This window comes from Uranotaenia lowii, chromosome 2 (assembly GCF_029784155.1).
Source record: "Uranotaenia lowii strain MFRU-FL chromosome 2, ASM2978415v1, whole genome shotgun sequence".
NCBI lineage: Eukaryota > Metazoa > Arthropoda > Insecta > Diptera > Culicidae > Uranotaenia > Uranotaenia lowii.
This window is the reverse complement of record NC_073692.1, coordinates 118,840,641-118,866,812: the sequence shown is the minus strand read 5'-3', so window position 1 is coordinate 118,866,812 and position 26,172 is coordinate 118,840,641. Positions and strand designations below refer to the sequence as shown.

At 35.0% G+C, this 26,172-nt stretch overlaps 1 long non-coding RNA gene across 1 annotated transcript; it reads left to right on the top strand.

Annotated features, from left to right (window-relative positions):
- The first annotated feature begins 24,943 nt into the window (after positions 1 to 24,943).
- LOC129744074 (uncharacterized) lies at positions 24,944 to 25,691 on the top strand. The gene is made up of 3 exons (XR_008736800.1): positions 24,944 to 25,097; positions 25,175 to 25,530; positions 25,599 to 25,691. It is a non-coding gene; the product is annotated as an uncharacterized LOC129744074 (long non-coding RNA).
- The last annotated feature ends 481 nt before the right edge of the window (positions 25,692 to 26,172 follow it).

Here is a 26,172-nt window from a genome sequence, read left to right as displayed (position 1 = left end):
AAACATAAGGGATCTTCAATACAAACTTTTAAATGAAAAAAAAATTCCCTTTTTGAAGCCGGAGGAGTATTTGAATACAGGCAAATTTTAACATTATCAAAAAGTGGGCCAATCTTTTTAAAAAAAACCATAAGACAATGGGTTTGTTAAAGATGTTACATTTATTGAATATAAGAGCCTTCCTTCATGAAAATGGGAAGCGTCTATCAATACAATATATCATTAAATTTTGTTGAAACGTTTTTGTTAATTCAATAAATCATGTCAATATGACAAAACGCTTATGTTTATCAATTTTTAATGAAAATCCTTCGAGGATGGTTATGATTTTGTCAATTTTTGTAAATTTGGTATGGAAGCCACCTAGTTTTGGATGTGGAAGGGTGAGAAAGTATTGTAGACACCATTTCAGGTCTTGAAAATGGCTGCACACTAAATTGCACATTGATCGGTTCAATAGTTTCCGAAAATTGTTCGAATTGTGTCAAATTTTTGTTGAATTTGTATGAAAAAGGACTTAAAGAAGAGAGGACTCCCATACTAAATTAATAAAAATATGACACAATTCGAACAGTTTTTGGAAATGATAGATCTGATCAACTTGAAATTTAGTGTGTCGTCATTTTCAAGACCGGAAATGGTTTCTATAATACTTTCCAACCACTCCGAATTAAAGAAGGAAAGGAGAAACATACAAAATTAATAAAATATTACACAATTCGAACGATTTTCGGGAACTACTAAATTTATCAACGTAGCCGTATTCAGTACTGCAAATGGTTTCTATAATAGTTTTAAACCTCTCCGAATCCAAATAAAGAGGGCTTTATTTGGTTCTATCATAGAAACCAGTTTCGGTCTTGAAAATGACGACACACTAGATTTCACGTTGATCAGCTCTATCATTTCCAAAATCTGTTCGAACTGTGTCATATTTTTAATAATTTAGTATGGGAGCCCTTACTTCTTAAAGTCAGAGCGGTTTGAAAGTATTTAAGAAACCATCTCCGATCTCATAAACTCTTACAATCCATATTTCACATTGATCGATTCACTTGTTTTCGAGCCTTTAGGGAACAGGCAGACAAATTGACAGACAGACAAACATTCATTTTTATATGTATAGACTAGCTAAATCGGTGTGCTTTGCTACACCTTCCTAAAATTATTGAAATTTGTGGTACCTAGTTATTTAACTTTTCAGTTATGTGCACAAAATTTTAAGTTCAATTTCAAAATGATTGAAATATTTTTTCAAAATAAAACTGCAACTTTTTTTTAATTTAAATCTTAATTTTTTTTATATCCATGTTTTAATCTTTTTCGATTGATTGATTTATTTATAGAGGCTTTAAATTCAAATATTTATTTCATTCGCCTCTTTTTTTAAATCTTTTTCATGACTCTGGGTTTCTTGTATTTGGAAATTTTCCATTTCTTTTCGAATTTTTTTTTGAATTTTTTATCAAATGTAAGAATAAGATATTTTTTTTCCAAAAATCCGAAAAAAAATCATGAAATAAAGTTTGAATTGTGAATAACTCTTTGAAATCATTAACTCAAAATTATACATATACCGAATAGTGATTTTCGGCGAACGGCCGAATACCGAATATCGACCTTTTCAACTATTCGTTCAAACGAATATTCTATTGAGTTTTTAGTGAAAAAATAAAAGCGATTATTTCAATTTTCTTCTATTTTTTCATTTTAATGCCACTCGTGTTTTGGGTCGATTATTTTCAACCAGGAAGGGCATCAGATGATTTATTGCTTCTAGGGCATTTATCAACAAGGATGTTGGGTTCCTGTGAAATCTGGGACAAAACATGTCGAAACAGGCGCCAAGCAATATGAAATTGCATATTTGATAACGAATTAGATAAAGATCGAACTTGAGTAAGATATTTTCAAAATAGTTGTTAAAACAACGTATCCACATAGTCGATAAATTTAGGACGATTTTCGAAAAAAAAGCGCAAATCTGAACGAAATCTAGGCTTAATTTTTAAATATACAAGAGGAAAAACATAAAATTGAAAGTTTTCATTGTATCACAGCAGTAGTGTAAAAATCGTATTGAAGGATTAAACATGAATTTAATGTTCATTTTGAAATTAATTAAAAATCGTTTATAAATGCAAAATTTTAAAAGTGGAATTTTAGTTTTTTTTTAAATTTAGCAAATCATCTGAATAAACTTGGGCAAAATCCGAAAAATTTTAAACAATATCTGGGCATCCCGGGAAGATTCAAGTTATCTCGAATTCATTATTGGATTTATGGGCTAATATGGATATGTATGTATGTATGTATGTATGAGAACCCACCAGTGGCTGATAGGTCTTTCGACCCGAGTCGGTACGGGAAGTCTCGATCGCACATTCAAATATTGTTCATGCTTAACTCATCAACAATAATTGCAGCACAACCAAGGGGTCCGTTACCACTGGCTTGGGACAGGTTTGAATTATCTCCCTCACTTCAAACTGTTCGAAACAAATAAAAAATCCTGGAAAGGTACCTCGGTACCTTACACATGATTCCATATTTGCCGAGATACTCCGGCTGGCTTGAACCCACAATCCATTGTATATCAGTTTTCCGATCGTTTGATGCCCTGTCCAATCCCCCCACGAGTCCCCAATAATAGAGTTAAGCCATTATGAAAATATTAGTATAAATAAATAAAAATTTACACATTTTTAACATCTTACCTCCTCTCCCTAATCATCCCCAATAATAGGTTTGATATATTTTAAATTTGTTATCAATGAAAAAGATCGATGAAATTTACGAGAAAAGAAAAAAAAATGGAACGCATTCAACAAGTTGTAGATATTTCGCTGAATTTATTATGACATTTGTGTTTATCTAAGAAATCTTTGAAAAAAGGAACCTATGTGTCACATCTACTGATTGACTTCCAAGAATAACTCAAACGAACATTTTATTTGATAACAATCTAGAGAATGTACATCGAAAAATGCGTATAAACATTTGAATTGTTCACTCATCAATTTATTCTCCAATCAAAAGCAAGAAATCATTTCGATTTTTTCAACTAGGAAATCTTTTATTTTCCATCCGAAAAATACCGGGCGGACCTCAACAAAACAAAGTATGAAAAATGTCAAAATTCATTTCATCAAATTAAAATGCTTGCAGATAACGCAACACATTTTGAAAGGTTAAAATATTAAGAAAATTGGATTGATCTCACCGGAGGCAGCTTTACTAATGTTCATTTCAGGCTTCCACAATTTCCCATCGCTCAGTCTAATTTCAATAACACTTCTTTACTTTATTCTAACACAGACACTCAACATTGTTTAAATAATTGTCCAAATACATATAAAAATTGAAATTTCTTCACAAAACAAAACATTTAGGAAAATTTTCAGCGGAGCACAGTTTTTCCTAAACTTCACCGTTCAAGCACACGCCTACTTCCCACAAAATATCGTTTTTATAAGTCGATTTATGGGGTAATATGGATATATAAAAAAATCTGGAATAAACGATAATCAAAGTGTTAAGCGATATTCGTCAGCATTCTCCAATACGATCTACAGTGAATGGTATACAGATATCCCTAAAATGTTATTCTAAAGTATTTGATGGTTGTGTTGCTCATTCGACATTGCTCAAGGATATTTCAAAAATTTTCCAAAATCCTTAAAAAAAATTGACAAGTCTGTTATTTTATATGATTTATATGATAAATATTCGGCCTATTCGGCCGAATACTTAGCTCAACTATTCGGTGTGCCGAATATCCAGCTTAACGGTTTTTGGCGATATTCGGCCGACCGAATATTCGGTATATCTCTACTCAAAATCGACTATTTTGTCACTTTTCCCCCTTTGGCTCTCAGAGTTCCATATGGAATCTTCGCTGTCCCTATTTAATGTGGAGAAGTTTTCAAACTATCAAACAAAAATTTTTTTTGTTACAAAATATCGACACGCGACACTTATTTTTCCTCTTCGTTCTCGAACTATTATACAAAATGTGAGAGTGACTTCATCCCCCATTCCTATATTCCTAATGGAAGGAAGGGGGTCTCATAACATCAGAAAAACACTTTTTGTATACAAATTCGATTCCATGTCACATATGAAGCGCCGATGTGGTCTAGTGGATAGGCTGGCGCGAGTCTGGTATTGGTACGCCAGGCGTACTGGGTTCGATTCCCGGTATCGGCAAGAAAACTTTTGGGTTCGAATCCCATAAGCGGGCCGACAGGTAAGATGTGTTTCATTATATAACTGACTATATAATTGGAATGTTCAATCAGTTGCCAGCTGGCCAGGTATATACACGGTAAGTAAACTGTAAGTAAACTAGCCCACCTGATTGATTAGTTCTTCCAAAATATACTTACATCAACACACGCAATACATTCACCACATAACAGTTCATACGAAGCCATGGGGTCCGGGTATGGTGGCGCGATGCATTGGAGATTTGTCGAACCTAATAATAATCTAAGGAATGCATGTGAACCCATACTTTGGCAGAAACTGCGGTGAATCCGTGCACCCATGGTGGATTACCAACATACATACATACAAATTCGATTCCATGTCACATATGGCTCTATTCTCGATAAGTTCTCGAGTTATTCAAAAAGTGGGTGACCTCTCCCCATTTTGTATCTCCCCTCTTGCTAAACAAGGTGGTCTCAAACCATTGCAATTGGAGAAACTTTGCACGTACATAAATATGATCCCATGCAAATTTGGTTCCATTTTCTCAATAAGTTATCGAAACGTTTAAAAAATTGTATGATTGATCCTCTTTCTCGTTCCACTGAATAAAGGGAGGGGTGCAAAACCACCGGAAAGCATTTCTTGTGCTCGAATACCCTCTCATGTCAAATTTGGTTTCGTCTGCTTTATTAGTTGTCGAGTTATGCTATAAAATCTGTATTGGAGCCCCTCTTCCTATCTATCTCCTAACTGGAAGGAGGGGATCAAGATCAAACATTTCGTGTATTCAAATACACTCCCATGCCAAATTCTGTTCCATTTGCTCGATTGTATGATTGTTCCCATGTCATATTTGGTTCCATTAGTTATATAAGTTCTTGGTTTATGCAAAACAATCGTATGTGAGCTCCCATCTTCCCAAATTGTATCCCCAATTGAAAGAGAAAGTAGTCTTAATAAGCAAATAACCATTTTACGTATCGAAATGCTATGCTATGCTATGCCATGCTATGCCAAAGTTGTTTCCATTTGCTCGATTAGTTCTCGAGTTATGAAAACAAATTGTAAAGAAGCCCCGCACTCTCCTTCCTATCATTCCACTGGAAGGAGGCAGTAGTACCAAATATTCACAGAAACATTTCTTTTGCTCAAATACACCCCGAAGCCAAATTTCTTTCCATTTGCTGGATAAGCTCCCGAGTGATGTAAAAAATTGTATGGGAGCTCCCTCCTCCCTCCAGATATTCAGACTGGAAGCACGGAGGGTTCTCAAAATAACACAGAAATATTTCTCGTTATCAAATACCTTCTCACGACAAATTTGATTCTATTTGCTTAATAAGTTTTCCAGTAATGCTGAAAATTTTAAAACTCCACCCCTCTTTCTATATCCTCACTGGAAGGAGAGAGGGTTGCCAAATATTTATAGAATTATTTATCGTTTCGAAATACCTTTCCAAGCAAAATTTGATTTCATTTGCTAGAATAGTTTTCAAGTTATGCAATAAAAAAGGTATGAAGTCCCCCTCCTTCCTTCCTGTATCTTTACTGGAAGGAGGGAGGGGTCTGAAACAATCATAGAACGATTTCTTATATTCCACTATCTTCTCATTGTAAGGAAGGCCCCCTCCCCTCTTCCATTCCCCCCACTAGAAGGAGGGAGAGGTACCAAATATTCTAAGAAACATTCCTCGTACTCAAGTTCCCACTCATGCCAAGTTTGGTTTGATGGTTTGATCAGTTTCGAGTTATGAAGACTAAATACTTTTATAAGGAGAACCCTTCCAGAAATAGGGAGGGGTTCCAAACTATTATAGGAACCCCAAATTCTCCGACCTCCAATACCCCCATCTGCCAAGTTTCCCATAAATCGTTTAAGTTGTTTTCGAGTCTATAGGGATCAGACAGACAGACAGATAGACAGAACTTCAATTTAATAAATTTAGACTAGCTGACGAGGTGTGCTTTTGTAAACCATCTAAAAATTAATGAAATTTCTAAAAATGGTTGAAGTTTTGATTTATTTTGTAGGTATCATTTTAAATCAATTTCAGCCTAAATCAGAAGCAACTAAAATTTAGAACTGCAGCTGGAGTTTTGAATTGCAATGCAATACAATGATAAAGCTTGATCTTGAAATTTGTTTTTCAATATCAGAAATTTTTACTGTATTAAGTATTATAAGTTTTACGGATTTTTTTTATTATACGAAAGTGTATGTTTTATAATTTATCCTCTCCCTCTTTCAAAGTAGAGAGGGATCATGATCTTCCGTAAAAACATTGTTAAAACGTCACATGCCACATTGGACTTCAATTGTTTGATAAGTTTTTGATAAAAGGAAAATGAAAAATGAAAAAAATTGTTTCCTTTCCAATTTGCCCTGTTGATAGGGCTTATTCGTACGCAAACAACCTTCCTTATAAAAGATGATCCCTTTTGATTGATAAGGGCCCGGTTTATGCCAAAAAGTTGTATGAGAGCCCCCTCCTTTCCCTTCCCATCCACCACAACCTGATGGAGGCAGGTGTTTTCTTTAATCATACACATATTTTCGTACCCAAAAATGATCTGAAACACCTTCTTCCCTCGCCTATATTCTCTGCAAGGTATTAGTGTTTATAACGATCATGGAAACATATGTTGTACTCAAATACCTTCCCATGCCAAATTTGGTTCCATTCGTTTGATTAATTCTCAAGTTTTGCCAACAAAATTGTACTCGGGCCCTTCCCCTATGTACTCACTAGAAGAAGGGTGGTGTCTAAAAAAAAAATATAGTAATAATTTTTCCATGAGAAATTTTGTTTCATTTCTTGGATAAGTTCTCGAGTTGTACAAAAAATTGTATAGGAGCCTCACTCCTCCCTTCCAATGTCGCAAATGGAAAAAAGAAGGGGTCTCAAATAATTATACAGCCATTTTTCATATCACCCATGACATGTTTGGTTCCATTTGTTTGATTAGTTCTTAAGTTATGCAAAAAAATATAAAAGAGTTCTTTTCCCTTTCCTATCTCCCCTCTAGATGGAGGGAGTGGTACTAAAGATCATCAGAAAACTTTTTTGCTCTCGAGATACGCAATAAAAATATTATAGAACCCAACTTTTTCTATCTCAACTTACTAATAGAAGAAGAGAGGAGTCTAAAATAATCATAAATTGTAAAGGACACCCCTCCATTCTCCAAACATGCCACTACTGGAAGTAAGGAGGGGTACCAAATACTCAGGGAAACATTTATCGTACCCGTATATCATCCCATGCCAAATTTGGTTCCATTTGCTTCACTTTTTCGTAAGTTATTCACAAAATTGTATGGAAACCCTTCTCCCCCTTTCTTGTTTCCTCATTTGAAAAGAGTGTAGTATTCAAGTAGACATGTATTTCAATACAGTTTATCTTCTGTCAACTTAGGATTATTATTACTTAGATCACCGAAGCTGGAGGTTGAAGATACTACAAAGAGAGGGGTCTGAATTTATCATAAATACATATCTTGTAGCCAAATACCCTCATAAGCCAAATTTGGTTCCACTTGCTGGATTAGTTTTTCAGTTTTGCAAAAAAAAACTGTAAAGAATCCCCCTCTTCTTAAGTCCCCAATGGAAGGAAGGAGGGGTTCCAAATATTCATTGACCCATTTCTGGTATCCCGTGTCAAATTTGGATCTATTTGCTTAATTAGTTTTTGAGTTATGTAAAATATTAGGACAGCCCCTCTCCCTCCTTTGTATCTCCCATTTGGAAAAAGGGAGGGGTCTAAAATTATCATTTACCTACATAGTTTTCGTGGTCAAATACCCTCCCATGCCTAATTTTGTATTATTTGCTTGATCGGTTCTCGAGTTATGCAAACATTTGTCTTTTGTTTGGAGGCTCTTTCCCCCATTCCTGTGAGGGGGAGGGGTCTCAAACCATGATAGCAACCTTCCTCGACCTCTAATACCCCCTGCCTGCCAAGTTTCCCGCAAATCGGTTCAATAGCTTTCGAGTCTATAGGGAATAGACAGACAGACAGACATACATACATTTTCTTTTTAACTGGTTTAATTTCTACATCATTTCAAAATAGTTTTACAACAATCAAAAAACATGTACATAGGATTTTTTTCTGTTTATTGTTTTGATTTTGTGTCTCTTTACTCATTTGCTGCTGACCATAACCTAGAGGATAACATTCAAGTCTTGAAAGCCAGCGGCCACGTGTTTTATTCATGGTCACGGCAGTACTCTTCCCATGGACTGATGGATTTTAACATTTGCAAAATGCTAGCCATCGTATTCTTGAAAGATGTACGCTTGAGTGTTTAGTAATTTGAAGATATCTTCAAAGAAACTTGAAGTTTGATTGATTCATCTATGTATGTGTGTAATAATTTTTTTCTGCAGCTGTGTAATATAGTTTCAGCCCTTGGTAAAGCTTTTCTTAACTTTAAATTTTAAAAGCCTTCTTATGAAACAAGAGAGAATCATTTTTGATGGAAATGTTTAAATTGTTGAAATTTCGTCGAAAAACAAAAAAAAAATATTTTGAGTTAATCCTATATATTCCATTTCTGAAACAGCAAGACGAGAACGGTCAATTCGACTCTAATTCGGAGAAAAAAGGTAGAATGTACTTTAGGAAATTGATAGTCACAAATTGACTCCTGATTGATTTGCGCTGGATAGAAATGATAACCCTACACACCGTTACGAAATGATGGCATGGTGAAGGCATCGTTTTGTGGCCATGCCATATCCTTCCAGTAGTTTGGCTGTCTCGTTTTATTAAGACTCCGGCTTCTCTGCTACCTACCCATCCACTAAGGGACCAAGGGACTCCGGAAACTTATCCCTGAGATCGAGGGAGTTCCCCAGAAAGCTCACGTCAACCTCGGTTTCGATTCGATTGCATGCATAATTCAGTGGGCTCGGAGAACTGCTGCTCACAACGAATGAGAATATATTGAACAGATAAAAGTATTAGATAGGAGGATTTGCACCTTCTCTGTTGGGTGGAAATTTCCGATTTTATTTTTCGTAGGAACCGCCCCTACCCAAATGTGCTTTACCGAAAGGATGCCACATCGGATCCTCAATCGTCGTTTTTAATATTTTCTTCCACACTTCATTTCCTGACGTTCATGAATCGGATGCACAAGCACATATGTAGCTATACGAATCCAGAAAAGCAAACACCCACTGGAGTTTTTTCTGGCTGATATTAGAGCCATCCGGTGTTGATAGACTTTTATTTTTTTTAAGCCCCCGTTTGAATAGCTCTTGTCGATATGCCGAGCCATCATCGCACGAGAAGGCCAAAATCGAACTTGAGCTAGGGCACAGAGTCAATATCCGAAACTTCCATCCGCTCAACCTCAATAGATAGAAAAGGGCAAGAAGAAAAACATTACTCTTACATTTCCCCAACCGAAAAAAAACCGCAGCTCTCGGATATCATTTTCTCATCTTATCGAGTCAGGTTTTTTCGATTTCTCATTCAATAGCGCCAAATATCGTTTTTATGAGAAAATTATACCAACTCGTGCTGCAGCACGATTTAAGACAGCGGTAACGAGCGGCTTGGTTTAGAATGAGTAAGTCATATTTTTGGTCGTAGGAACATATTGAAATCGCATCCAATATCGAATATTTTCTTTATTTTTATTTGATGCTTGTTGAAATAGACAATTTTGTGGCAAAATTTAATGAAATCGCGTCCTTAGCCGAAACGTCCATTTACTTCTGAAACTGTGAAAAAATGTTATGTATTGAAATGCAACAGATTTTTTTTTATTGAAGTAAGGAGCGGATTCGAAAAAAATGCACCATTTTGTTTTGTAAATAATTTTTTAATGAATAGACGGACATTGTTCAAATTTTCAGCGAAGCTGCTTAGTAAAGCAGTAGACATGGACAAATTTTTTTGACGATCCGTCCAGTGGTTTCTAAAATAGCGTCCAATGAAGAATTTTTTCGATTTAAATGTTTGAGCACCACATGCGCTATCCATAATGTATACTTTGAATCATCCTTTGACCTTTTCCCAAATCACGGCTATTTTTGGTTACGTCTCTGTTTGCTGAAGCATGACCTTCAAAATTCATCAAAATTTTGGATACGGTAGAAGGAATGACAAATTTGACCGTTTGTCCTCCTTCGACACAAAAACAACATATATGACTTTTTATCACTCCATCACAGATTTTGCGTATTGGCACCATTCCAGATCCACCTGGAACAGAGTATAAATCTTTATGAAACCTATTTAAGGGCTATGTAGGGAAAAAGGTCGCATTTGGAGGCAGTATTCTTTGTATATTAAGCCATTCCTGGAAATCTGTTTCCAATGGGCTTAGCAGGATGCGCAATCCAAATACCCTCTAAAGGATAGTAAAATTTATTTGAAAAATTATTTAGTCTCCACCTAAGGAACTGAAACCGGGTTATGATCTAATGCCCCAACAGCTAGTGTTCACCGAACTCCATATTCGGACCAGCATTCTGGAACGGCATGTCTAACTAAGGTGTTACCGCTGAAATCGACAGCAGGCACACTAATAGTTGGAGTTGTGTATCATGATCACCGACGAGCCAATCGAGGGAGTAGATGATCTTGCTACGAGTTCTGTAGCAATCGCTTAAGTTTTGGTGCGCATGTGAAATACTGTTGTGAGAGCCCATCGAAAGTCATCGACTCATTGACCTGTATTAGCAAGACGCGTTTCCTTGAGAGCAAAGTGCTGTCGAAGCTATGATAAGGAGGAGAGGCCTGGTGCTCGATCTTATAAGTAGAACGCAACAGGTTCCAATTCTGGACCCATATCGGCTGAAAGCCATGCGAGTTTCCTGTAGGGGAAAATGTTCCTAAATGCGCATATTGGGTAATATGCGCTGACATGACGATATGGCTGGAGATTCAACATATACATATAATCAGTGCAGTTTGAGGGTAAAACGTTCTTGAAACATGGCATGAAAAAAATTTGTTGTTATAAAAAATCGAAAAAAAAAAATCAATCAAAATATTTGTCAGTTTTGTTAAAATATATTGAACTTTAATTATCGTGCGTACAGAATCAGTAAACGAAAATGTTGATGGTTCTTCTTTCTCATTCATCTGAAAATCAGAAATTCATCAAATTGAAGCTTTTGACATGCAAGAGAACTAGTGATTACTGAAATTTCGCCAAAATTTCAGCCTTGATGTATGCTTAACATCCGTCTCTATCATTTCAAATGAAATGATATCATTATATTGTATGATCTATATATATAAAAAGCAATTTCTGGCACTATCATTGTCGAGTGAGTCCGTTAAATTTATTCTTCCGTGACAACAAAAAACTGTAATCAACAATCAATCCATTCGAAAAGAGCACGATTTGGAGTTTAAGATAGAGCTTTAGCTCGATCCTGCATTATTTTCTGGCCACAAAACGTAATTTGGGTGATCTATTAATTCGTTCATGTGATTTTGATGAGTTTTGATATTTTATCAGGAACAATCTGGAGATTTGATATGCCATGTTCTGCGATGCCATTTGAAGAAAAAAAAAAACATAAAAAGGGGTAAACTTCTCAAACAACCTGAGCCCTAAACGATTCCAACCGAAGTGCCCACCGTACCTACATGAAGTGAAGATGTAGTGTTGATTTTCATTAAATTCTCAAAAACTATCAATTGATGACAAGAACATATTTTTCCCGTTAAAATTTAATTATGGAACGGATGCTTTCGTCTTTCTACTGCACGTGGAAAAATTATGAGTTTAACTCCGAGAATCCTTTAGACCAGATTCAACAGATATGTTTCACCCAGTAAAATGCAGCTGCCAGCTCCAACATCACAACACAGTTTTCAGTATATTTCTGTCAAAAAATTTGGGCTTCAGAGGAACTTTTCATGGGATACGCTAAAACGTAACAGAAATAGCACTATGTGCTGGATGGTGTAAATTTCACTATTTTTTCTACGATCATTCAACTGTGAATTCCGTGGATTTCCAATGGACGATGTATTTGGAAATAGGATTATTGGCAATTGCCCATTAAATGGACAGATGCTTATAGTCGGCGGATTTGTACGAAAATGTACTATTATCTTGCTCTGTAATAAGAATAATACATCCAAATAAACTCATCATGAACTCTGGAAAATAAAAGACAAAATTTCGAACCTAACACGATTACAGAATCTTGGATTTTACCTGTTTCCAGGCTTGTCGAATTCAATGCCTTTGCTCCGTTTTGCAGTTTTTTCACCTTTTACCAAATCTCCTTTAAACAACCTTGCTATCACCATCAGAGATGTTAAAATCGCGAGTCTACATACTCGCACTTTGCCCTTCTTTGCAGAACGATTTTAATTCGTTAAACTCAAACTGCAATGATGCTATCTAAAGTTCAACTCGGAAAGCATCAGGAAGTAAGCTTCGGGTAAACTCGGCAGGAGTAAACAGCAATCGGGGGAAACATCAGCGAAGCAAACGAACAGTTCTGCGAATTAAAAAACAAATCGTTTTCGTTCAGCAGCCGAACACATCAATCGGACAACGCATGGGGGCGTGGCTCAAATTAATAGATACAAGGGGACGGGAAACGAGCGAGAGAAGGGTGCGAGGAATGTTAACTCGGTCCGTCGGGCAACGATCGCTCGTGAGCATTCGTGTACGGTAAGCTTCGTTCTGTTGTTTCGTTGGTGTGATTTTATTCCTGCGAGGCATGGAAAACATCAATTCGGAACTGTTCTCTTCGTTTTGTGTGCAATCGCGTCATGATTGGAACGAAGATAAAATCAATCTGCACATAACAAGTTAAACTCGGAAAAAATCAGCCGAATGATTCTTTCCGAAGCGAGTTTAGACACCGCTGATCACCATGATGTGAATATTTATAGCAATAATTTCGCACTTAGTCTGGAAACGAAAAGTTATGCAAAACTCATAGTTTGTTTATTTACATTTTTCGGATGCATCACAATATCATGGGCATCCTTGATCATTTAATAAAAATTAGGTTGGAAGGCAATGTCGACGCCAGATGGCAGTGTATTCGCTTTGCCAAAAAAAAACATGCAATTTTTTTTCGAAGTGTCCTGTCTGTTTGTCTGTGCTTATAACACAGAGAACCAGAGAACGGGCCCCGAACAAATATGTGTCGAATTCGTGTGTAAGAATTTGAATCGTCGGCCATTTAAAAACCGTTAAAATTGGCCTAAAAACAGCACCATCTATTGGCTCTTAGCTAAGTGACTCAGCTGTTGTTGTCGATTTTTTTGTCAACAGTTGAGAACACTCAGAATATAAATAACCCAAAATTTACTTCCAGGCCGCACCAAAACAGATTTCAGCTAGTTTTCTTTTTTTGGGGTGTAGAAAAAGCAACATAATGAAAATTGCAGCAGAAACTACATGCTCTTGAAACGAAATCTTTTTCTTTTGGCAATGTTGCCTCATTTGGTACTCGTTTTGTATTGAGCCACTGATTTTGTTTGAGGAAAAAAGCAAACATTATTTAGTTGTTTGAAGAGAAATTTCATATAAGATTTTAATTATGTGTCTGTTTTAATTTGTAATTTGTAATTTATTAACTTTAACGCAGCCTGTCGGTTACAATTAACTATTAGTTCAGGTTAAGGAAATAATTTCAAAAATAGTTCAGTCATCATTTGCCGCAGGATTTATGTATGATGTATTAATTTATGATACCCCGGTAATGGATAAACTCCACATTTTGTTTAGGATCAGATTTTTTTTTAATCAAATTTCACTCATAATGAAGCATTTCAAATCTAATTAATCGAAAGTATCACGACCCATCTTCGTTCGAACATTGCGAAATTCTAGTATGTAAACATCACGTCATTTCTGCCAGGATAAGACTTCAGTACCTCCTTCCGAAAATATTCGAAAATTGGAATAGCTTCTTAATATCGAATTTGGTCTCTGAGACAGAGCAAAGTTATTGCATGGAGGTTACCCGGACACCTAAGAATCCTGTGAATTTAAGGGAATAGTAAAAGGCATTTAAAAGCAACTCGATATCCAAATTTTATGAATTCGACAAATATTCCTCCTTCTATTATACTTATTACAGATATCCGATAACACCATACGCAAATTTTTCACCAACCATACCGAGATAACAATTTTGTCAAAGAAAACAGAATACTGAACGAATTTTTTAATTTGTGTTCATCAAACCATACATACAACAATGAAAAACCATACAATTATTTCAATACCCGATTGAGTGACTGAAAATAAATTTGGCTTTGAGCGCATTTTTCATTCGTGGAAGGTACTATCGTCTGAGCGTGTAGAAAAAATTGAAAAAATAAAAGAACCGATAAAGACATCTGGTGGCTCTTAGCTAAGTTGCAAAAATGGCGTCGTTTATTTTGAAATCACGGTTGGTATTTTTACACACGGTTGGGGCTCCAGCCCGAACTCTGGTTCTCTGTGCTTATAATATGTGTATTGCATTACTGGATCGTGTTTAGACACTAAAGAAGTTGATTTTTTGTCCGGTTTGAAATTTTAAAAGTTGATACTAACATAGAAAAATGCATTTTAAGAACGTGTGCCAAAAGATGAAAATAAGCTTTCTTTTAAATACAAGCTTTTTAGGTGTACATTAGAACTAAAATTTTACACATATTCATACTTTACGCTTTCCTTGCACATATCCGCAAATACACACATACATTATTTTTGTGGAGGTTTGATTTTAGTATAATGCGATTCACTATATTGTGGCAAAGGCAGCTTTTAACCATCCGATATTCCTCTTGTTTGTATGCATTATCACTGAAATTAAGCACTGATGGAATGAAAAAATAAAATTAAAAGCCTTCCTAGTTGAATAAGGTGTAGGGTTCTACGGCAGAGGGTGTTTAATCTGCCAAAACCAATGGTGCTCTTTTTGCTCCTATTCAACAAGTTTAAGTAACAACGAGTTTTGACATCTACTTAGGTTAAAAACCATAACATGAATGAAAGTAATTTTGAGGATTTATGTATACATCATGTCGCAGTGTGTTTTTTATAAATCAAGATGATACATCTCTCCCAAAAGCTTATTTACTAGGGTTTAAAATTGTTAATACTAATCTCTTTGAAAATAAAAATTGGTATTTCGAATATATTTCGGTGCATATAAAGAGAAAATAACTTTAGTATCTCATTTAGTATGGGAGAGTGGGGTATCATGGGCCACTTTTTTTCGTTGTTCCATAACTTCTTAATTATAGACGATGAAATGAAAATAAAAAATGGTATGGTTTTCTACATTTTCAAAGTATCATAAGGTATTTTTTTTTTATTTTTATTAAGTTATTTTCCCCAAATTCTGACTGTTTAAAAAAAAGTAATATTTTTTGAATTTTGAAAAATGGTGGGGAATCGTGGGCCACCAAATCCAAATTGACCAAATAAAATGCGAAGTGAATGAGTTGACCCAAAACTGTGATTTCCTAATTCATTTCGTTAATCAAAAGCAATTTCAGATGATGAAATAAAAAATAGAGCTGTGTATGATCGTATAGATTCCAAAACCTGGCTTACGAACGTTTTGGCAAAATTTCTTATATAAGATGGACAAAATATTTTTATAACTCTTAATTATGCATAAGAAAGCTTTGCAGATACGTTAAACGTATTTTAAGTTCTGAATGTGTATAAAAACATAAAAATATAGGTGATTCAAGATGTGTGGCCCACGATTCCCCACAAGCTATGATTTGCAAATTGGTTGCGTTTGTGTGACTTATTGATGTTTCATCAAAAATTCCTTTTCCACGTGAAAGATCATGACAAAACTAAGATCATAAGCGTATGAGCATATTTTTGTTATGCACTTTAGGTTCCCCATCGATGAAATTAGCGGGTGTTTTTTTAATTATGTAAGTAAATTTTTCTAACTTTTTTTAACTTGATAAATAAAAAAAACATATGATGCGTATTTCAGTCAAAAACATATAGGAATATATGCTCACGCAAAGCGACGACGATGACAGTTGGTTTGAGATTTTTATCTCAACACACATCTGAGATATTAAAAGTGGCCCACGTTTCCCCATGGCCCACGATACCCCACTCTCCCCTATCTGTACACTTCATTTCGGTGATAGCTACATTACTAGAGATCGGTTATGCAGAAATTTAGCAGCGTCCTGTTGGTTATAAAAAGGACTATCTTGTCTATTTTTGCCAGATTTTTAAGTTAACGTGTTTTTTTAGATATTTACGATGCAGAAAGACATGGTAAAAATAATTTTGCACAAATTTGCGCCTTTTGCGCCTCGTAAATTCTTCATTGTCGACTTGAAAACTCATAAACTGATGATTTTTTTTTTCTGAACTCAACAGTTAGGAAAAAAAATCATCTTTAGTTCTATCGTTCAGATTTCTAAAGTCGCCAAAAAGCAATCCACATAATTGCGTCTTTTGGATGACATACCTACTTGTGGAGCAAACTATTATTCGCCCGATTCGTGTGAAAGAGAATCGTTAATAAATGAGGAAAAATCAATCATTCAAACATTTAAACGATAGTGATCTTGAATCGACTTGAATTATTCGTTTCAGGGTGGGACTAAAGGTCAAAGAGTTCAGAAAACCTGTCTAAGCTGCAGAGCGACTATGTCTAAGCGTCAAAGGATATATATGTTAATCTTGTTATCAAGTGTTATCCGAAAAATGGGCCTCTGATGATGGGCAGAGAGGCATGGTTCGTGAGTTGTCCAGTAGACTGAGTCGATTTGGGGTCATTTTTGAATTTCTCAAACCCTGTGGTCTAAAAAGCTTCGTTTTGGTCGAAAACTCATCCATGATTTTTGGCAGAATTTTTAAGTAACGTTTACATGAGTAAATTTGAACTTTTAGGTGGGAATGGTAAAATTGAATATTTTGTACTGATAAATCAACACCATTTTTGTTACTTCTGTGGAACCGAGCCAGCTGATGATTTTTGTGCCAATTTATAAAATTTCTAGAGGAAATTTTCCGCTGAACAACTTTGTCGAAGACCGTAACAAAAAAGACAAAAAAGTTATTAGCTGTTAAACAGAGGTTTGTCTTTTCACATTGATAATCAATAAATTCAAATAACCATCACTGCTGGAGCCTCGCGCAGTATTGCACGAAAATTAGTCAAGCAATACCTCGCGAGGCTCCAACAGTGATGTCAATTGAATTTATTGTTTATCAATGCGAAAAGACACACTCCTGTTAAACAGCTAATAACTTATTTGTCTAATAGCTTAGCTTAGCTTAGCTTAGCTTAGCTTGATCGACTACTCACATCCACCTTAAATCGTCGAATCCAAAATGCTTTTAGACATTAGAGCCTGATTAATTTTTTAATTTATATTTTTGGCTTTCTTACAGAAAGGCATAGGGAACGGTCAGTTGGGGATATCATTAATTAAGGGTCCAAGACCCCACTTTATAGGTACCAATCAATTCAGCTCGACGAGTTACGATGATGTCCGGGAATTTGTATGTTCCATAAAAACGTTCTTAACACATTAACTCCTATTCTAGGTTTCACGATTTTGATGAATTTAGTATCAAAAAATTGGATTTTTTTTCTTGTAGGACCTATCTCAAAACCAAAAAAAACAAAATTGTTTAAAATTTTTCTATTCCATAGAACATATCATGCTTACGTTGGCTCCAAAAAAGGTAGCCATTTGCTCAGCAGCAGTAGCCAGCAATCGCTAAATTAATTACAAAGGCGATCAAAAATTTGACAAAAATTTCAAAAAACAGCAGAGAATCGATCCCACGCCATCTAGCATGAGAGTTTAGGAGGTTAACCCCTTGACCACTAGTGAGCGTCGAGATATGTGGCTCTCAAACTTTAACAGTTTGAATTATTTGGATTATAAATGAACTCGTTGAATATAAGTTCGTTTATCCTCCAAAAAACGTACTGGGCACCTTTTTTGGCTTTCTTACAGAAAGGCATAGGGAACGGTCAGTTGGGGATATCATTAATTAAGGGTCCAAGACCCCACTTTATAGGTACCAATCGATTCAGCTCGACGAGTTACGATGATGTCCGGGAATTTGTATGTTCCATAAAAACGTTCTTAACACATTAACTCCTATTCTAGGTTTCACGATTTTGATGAATTTAGTATCAACAAATTGGATTTTTTTTCTTGTAGGACCTATCTCAAAACCAAAAAAAAACAAAATTGTTTAAAATTTGTCTATTCCATAGTAAATATCATGCTTATGTCGGCTCCAAAAAAGGTAGCCATTTGCTCAGCAGCAGTAGCCAGCAATCGCTAAATTAATCACGAGGCGATCAAAAATTTGACAAAAAAAACATCAAACTAGTGCAGAGATATGATCTCACGCCCTGAAACGTGTTAGACCAGAGAGCTAACCACTAGACCACCAGTGAACGCTTGATATACCGATGTTCAAACTAAAACAGTTTGAAACATTTTTAAAAGTAAATTTCATCCCGGTGTCTTGGCCTGATTTTTTGTCCCATCACAGCAAATGGCATTTCTATATAGCAAATGGTCGTTTTTTACCTTATGATCGGTGCATTATGGACAGCTGTCAGCTGACAGCTGACGTGATGCTCTCACTTAGGTATACAGGTATTCATTAGCGGAAGTGAGATGACAATATTCTTATAGTCTTGCTAGCGCCCAACGCTGAATCTAATGCTAATTTTGTAAGGTTGTCGTTTTAAGCACCTCGAATGTACGCGTTCTCGTCGGCTCCGCGAATTTTCTTTTTTTCAAAGTTGTGCATATTGTAATAACCAGTGAAATACAGTTTCCATCCTTGCATGGTTACACTTTCAAAGGTACGTGGGTTGATTTGTAGTTATGCGTTATTCTTTTAATCGAATTCAGCAAATTCAACCAAGTGAAAATTAATACTCATACTTTGCAAACAACGGATTATTCTAATACAGACGTGAAATCTTTGTATTTTATTTTACGTTCTGTTTGAGTTATCCGGTTTTAAATTCAGGTCACAAATAGAACTTTATGAACTTTATTTTGCCATTTTTAATAAATTTCAAAACTGTTTAGTTTTCAAGAGAAAATACGATGGAATGAGGAAAAATGCATTTTTTCAAAAATTTCGGGTACTTAACAATTTATTTTACCAATCACTTGTTTTTAACATCGTTTTTTTTTTGTGGCGAAGCTATCACACAAGACGATATTTTGAATTTCCGAAGGATACCTCTGGTCTTTGCATAAATTGAAAAATGTAAAATTTTCAATGTAAATTAAACGTACGAATATTAAAATTTTTATTCGTTTTTTGCGTACATTAACATTGTAAAAGTATAAAAGGTCTCAATCCAATAGCAGTGGGTCGTTATTTTTTGTTTATGCGTTATTCTTTTAATGTAATCAAACTACTTTTTTCACACCTTAGAAATCAAGTGAAAATGAGTACGCATACTCTGCTAACAGTCTACAAATCTTATTTAATTTTAATTTCACGTCTTTGTATATTATTCTACGTTCTATTTGAGGTATGTTCAGGTCACAAATATAACTTAATGAACCAAATTTGGTTTGGTTAAAGTTAAAATACAATGTAATGCGAAAAAGTGCAGTTTTTCAAAATTTCGGGTGCTTTACAATTAATTTTACCAACCACTTGTTTTTTAAGGTACGGATTATGTTTCACAAGCCGATATTTTGGATTTCGGTGCTCCGCGATTTTTTTTAGAGTTGTGCATATTGTAATACCTAGGAGGGATAGTTTCCAACCTTGCTTGGAAACATTTATCAAAGGTATGTGGGTTGTTTTTTTTTTGTTTATTTGCTATTCTTTCAATCGAATCAAACTGCTATTTGCACAATTTTAAAACCGATTGAAAATGATTACACATACTTCGCTAATAGTCAACGAACATGATTAGGTCACAGGTCACAAATAATACTTAATGAACAAAATTTTCCAATTTCAATAAATTTCAAAGTTGGTTTTCAAGAAAAAAATACGATGGAATGCGAAAAAATGCAGTTTTCCAAAATTGTCGGTTACTTACAAAGTTCATTTACCTCCCGTTTGTCTTTTTTCAACATCGACTATGGTTTTTTTTGCCAAGCTATCACACAAGGCAATATTTAGGATTCCAAAAGGATCCTTCTGCTCCGCGATTTTTTTTAAGCTGTGCAAATTGAAATAGTTTCCAACCACGCTTGGTAACACTTATTAAAGGTACGTGGATCGGTTTTTTTGTTTATGTTCTAATTTTTTTAATCAAATCAAACAACTATTTTCACAGCTTTAAAACCAAGTTAAGATAAGTGAGTACACATATTTTGCTTAAAGTGTCCGGAAAAACCTATAATATAATTTCGCGTCCTTGTACTTTGCAAAGAAAGATTTTAAAATTTTCATATGCATCCTACTTAGAAATTTTAAAGACCAAGACGTTTTGAAATACTTGACTTATACGTCAGATAATTTTTCCTAGATTAACTTGGTAAATTAAACAGCATACATTTAGCTAGTTCAGAGTAATTCGTTGTGGATCACTGATACATTTGAAATTTAATCTTTTTACAATTGACATTTTATTGAATTTCAAGTGTACGGGTTCTTAAATTAATTCTGATTTAAAAATATTTATTGAATTTTAAAGAACCAAGCTTCAGTTGTGCAAAATTTTGAAGTACCCAGAATAGTTTAAATAACTCTGCTCGTAAACACTTCTTGTACGCATATGATTCTTCGATGGAGTTAATTGATTAAATCAAACTCAGGTCGTCATATTTATTGAACTTCAAGTGTATGCGTTTTTACATCTGCTTCGCGATTCGAAAAATAAAATGAATCGAAATTGTGGCTAATGGTGAAGTCATGTTGATTTTTCATGAAGGATAGTCTGTACAACTTGGCTTAAAAATAATTTTGAAAGGTCCTGATTCCCAGTCGAAGCAGTTTACTGTGCAACCCCTTTTTATCGACGGCTGATTGGAAATATTCTTATTGGAAGCCTGTTGCTATTTTTAACTTGGCGTGGTGGCGGAGGACAAACCTCGTAGTCACCGTTTCTGCATAAGAGAGAATCGTAAGTTATCATTACAGTGTTGTTATGAAGCAATTTCTGAGTCCAGGTTCTTAATATGAATTTAAATTTGTAATCTGAATTCTGTGTTCGATATCTTACAGAATACATTTTTTTTTTTACATTTTTAAAATTGAATATTTCGCAAAGACTTTAGCTAACAGAAATATTAAAATAAAAAAAAAGAAAATTTTCAAATCCGAATCTTTATTCTGAATTTCAATTTTAAAAAGCTCAAGGTTTGTTTGTTTGTCTGTCTTCATTTGGCTCAGTCGTTTTAACAGGTAGAGAGCTGAAATGAGACATGGATGCTCATTAGAACCAGCAATAAATAATAATGATTTCAGATTTTTGGATAGCTCCTTCAGGAGAGGGTCGTCCATACAGAACAAACACGGTTTTCGCGTTTTTGGTCGGATTGATCTGAAAATTTGTACATGGGGGATTTTAGAAAGTTTTGAGGGAGTTTTGAGAGACGAGCAACTGATTCCATGTATTAAATTTCGGTTTAAGAGATGGTCGAAGCTTTTTTGCCTTTCTTTCAGAAAGGTATAGTTATCGGTCGATTTGGGAGATCATTAATTATGGGTCTAAGATATACCTTTATAGGTACCTATCGAATCAGCTCGTCGAGTTCAGACGATGTCTGTGTATTTGTGTGTATTGGTGTGATTTTTTGTAAACTTTTTTGCACATTTTTGCAAAACTGGGCAGTACAATTAAAATGATTTTTAGCTTAAAAAAATTGATTTTTTTTCTTCTTCGTCCTATAAAAGAAAGAAAAAAAACAAAATGGTTTGAAAATTAAATTTTCTTAGTAATTAACATCAAATCATCACTCCAAAAAACGTGTCAATTTGGCTTGCTAGCCACAACCAGCAATCACTAAAATCAAGATTATCGTATATATGACGTCAAATTATACATCGCTATGTATAGTGGAAGGCTCCACCTCCCACTCAGGATGTCTTCATGACGACAAAACGAGCGGGAGGAAGGAGTAGGAGAGAAAAATGAAATTTCTGTTTCAATTTTAGATTTTGTACCAATTCAGTGTTAACCGAATCGGTTTCAAAAATTTTAGAGCCGAAGCTCCAAAACCATATTATGGTAATAAGGATTTTCATAAAGGGGTACGACCCCGAACTAAACTTTTTTTTTTTTTTTTTTTTTTTTTTTTTTTTTTTTTTGTGCCAGGAATTTACCACTAGGTGGCATTCTTCCCTAGTCCTGTCGTTTCTTGTTTTTATTTCGAAATTGTTTCCGGGGACGGCACGCAGGTCCGGATATGGTGGGACAAATTGTTTCAACGGTAATAAAGACCAGATGTGTCAGGAAACAGATTGTTCTAACGGTTATCAGGTCCGTCTCTATAGGGAAACAAACAAAAAGTCCTGGTGGCATAAAAGGCCGGATTTAAAGGAAACATTTTGTCCGAACGGCACGCATGTCCGGCTTGTTGAGAAACAAATTCGGGTGACGGTACGCAGGTCCGGATCGGACAGCGACTAGATTTGGGATAGAAGTTTGGTATTTTTGAGGAAAGTTAACAGTTTTTCCTCTTCGTCAGGGCAACAAGATAAAATTTGGCGCAAATTTTCTGCCAGTTGGCAGAGGGTTCTTTGATGGTCATAGATTTGACAGTTGACCAAAATGTGTTTTACGGTAACGGGACAATTGCAGGCTGGGCAGATAGGAGGGTTGTCTCTGTCGAGGAGGTAGGACTGGGTAATTCGGGTATGTCCGATACGAAGTCGGGTGAGTGCTACTCTTTCTTTGGGATTGGATCTATCGACCCATTTTTGGGTGGTGTTTTTGACTTCCCTGAGTTTGGCTGTTCGGTTCTTTGCCCAGTTTTCTTCCCCCCGAACTAAACATACAAACCGATGGGCCTAGAGCCCTACATCGCATTCTTCTGCAGCGATGGATGGCTTCAATACTACAACGCAAGCGGGAATCTGTCAGATAATTTTGTAGTAAGTTTGGAAAAGGGCGAACGCGCCAAATGTAAACAAACCTAGTAGAACATTTCATAAGGGCGAAACTATCAGTTAGCTCGGAACAAAAAAAAAACGCTTTTGAAATTTCGGGACATCTAATCAAATCCTATTTTAAAAATCGACGCTATCTATTGGCCCTACCCGAATAAAAAAATAACCCCATTTTAAATAGGCGTAATTTCACGTTCCAACTTGTTCCAACGAAAATGCATCAACAAAAAGTTTTACCCAATTTAATTTTATCAACTGTTTTAAAGATTAAAGAGATTTTTTGTACAGACGCGTTAATTCAAGCTGTTGAATTCTTTGGATTAAAGTATTTCTGATTTGAACTTGATTTTAAAAAAAATCGGGTCCAATTGTGAGTATCAGAATTCAGATTAAAATCCAAAATCTGAGATTTGAGATATTTTTGACAATCAGGACACTTCAGTGCATTTTGAAAACAAATTTTCAAAAATCAGGACAATTCGAAAGTTTTAGAAAAATCAGGACAACCTCTCGAAAGTCAGGACAAGTCCTAAAAAATCAGGACACCTGGCACCTCTGACGTGCATTACAATTGTTCAGTTGTTGTTGTTGTTTCTCTTGTGCTCAGAGGTTCCAGGTAACCTGATTTATCAGGATTTGTCCTGATTTTCGAGAGACCGTTCTAATTTTTTTAAAACTCTCGAGTTGTCCTGATTTTTAAAAATTGGTGCCTAAATGTCCTGAATTGTTCTGGTTATTTTGAAAACCTCTATAATTTAATCGAATTTGTAGTTAAACTATGAGAAAATCTAATAAATCTGTTATAAAATAGTTAAACCCTTTCAACAGATGGTAATCTTCCCCAAGTAACATTTTTAGTTTTTTAAGAATCTAGAAGGGTACTTTTCAACTTCGTTATAAAACAACGTTAAGTTATATAAACTTCAATAAAACATCTAAAACACTAATAAGTGTTAAAGGGCCCACAAAGGTTTGAAAATTGAATTTTATAAAATAGAATATTCTGACTCAACTTAAAATTTATTTTATCTTTTTCTTGTGTGAAGACCAAAAATGACTGTGGAATCAATTATAATAATCGACCTTTTATCACAATTCTACATGGAAAAAGTTTATGCGCTTCCAATTTTACCGATCAATTTTACATAAAACTGGCAAATAAAACGCGCTCCACTTAAATTCTAAGTAATAATAGAGCTATTTAGTAAATATGTAAGTATTCAATAAACCCAATTTGTCTGAATATATAAAAATTCTGGTCCCCCAATATTTGTTTTTTATATTGTAATCTTTACTTTATATACATGTTCTTAATTGATTTTGATCGGAATGTTTTTTTTACCCAAATATGAGTGTAAATAAATTACCTCTTTGTACTTCATTCTTGACACTAAATTGAAATATTATCTATCAATTGTAAAAGTTCGCATATTTTAAAATATCTATTCAAACCTTTTAACAAATAGATAACCAATTTTATTCTCAAGAATTTTTTTTTAAAGTTATGACCATATAAAGAAAACAAATTGATTTTAAAAAAATTAATGATTCTGAAAATCATTACGAGTACCCAAACAACAGAACAACTGGCACCGCTGCTTGTAAGCAAGAAATCGGAATGTCAGATAGAGAATCAAAACCAAAACAAACATTCAAGTTTAGTTTTTCGGATTGGCTGTTGTGCGCGTTTTCTGCCCGTTCATTGGGAAGCAGCAAGAACATTTGGCCTTATCATCGGACGCACGGCTAGGACCACCTTCTACACAAGCATCAGCACTTCCTCTTTTGCCATTAGCAACATGTATCTGGATCATGGACCAGCGAGCGGTAGCAACAAGGTATCTATATTTATTTGTCACACTCACAATAATTGATTTAATTCGTATTCGTTTTTCTGTTTTACTTTTTGTTGCAGAACATATTCGGTACTTCGACCAACATAGCTGAAGAAGCTAATTTTCGCTTTATCTTGGGAAAGCACCGGAAATGCGTTCAGAGCTTGGTGATGGTATCACACCTGCCCAAACATCTCAGCGACTCACTTAACTCTTCTGCCGGAAATGGTTGTATTGGCCCTATAGTCGCTGGAGGAGGAACCTTTTCGATTCCATCCAGTATTATAATTTCAAAATTGACTGGGCAGGGTAGGTAACGGCCTGGTACAGGAGAATAGGACGGCAGAGGAAAATTCCCAGGACAATTAGTAGACGCCAAATGACTTTGTAGGTGAAGAAACGTCAACGAACTAAAGAATGTCATAATCTTTTCCGGGTAATTAACTGATTTTTTATTGTGTGATATTCGAAAAAGTATTCAAATTGTGTCATTTTTGTCCACAGGAAAAAAAAATCCTGAGCCATCATAAGTTGGAGCAAAACAACATCGAATTTCTAACGGAATAGTGGTTTCCGCAACTAAGAAGGAAAAGTACACTTACTAAATATGTGTTACATTATTTTTTCGAATATTTTTTGTGTAAAAAAGATGATCTATCAGTTCGACCAGTACGATGATATTGGACTTTAATGTTATCAAGTTAATTTATGTTAAAAATAATTGAAAATACATTCTAATAGTTTATCAATATGTATAACTGAAATCATAGTATTGAATAAAAACATATATTGATGAAAAATCAATTCCCAAAAACATTGTTTAATTGTTGCCCTGGCAAACACAAACCAGCAAATCATTTACTATCAGCACAATAGAATAAACGTATTTGTTATAAATTCGAATTTAATGTGGTTTTTCAATATTTAAATGCAAAGTGAATCTAGATTGATTTAAGTGAATCTAGATTGACAGTAAATTAAACAACGTTTAAAAAAACTGAACAGTATTGTTCTAATAGTCCCCACTCACCCAGGAGTGCCTTACAGAACTTGAAATAAAGATTTCGAATTCAGATTT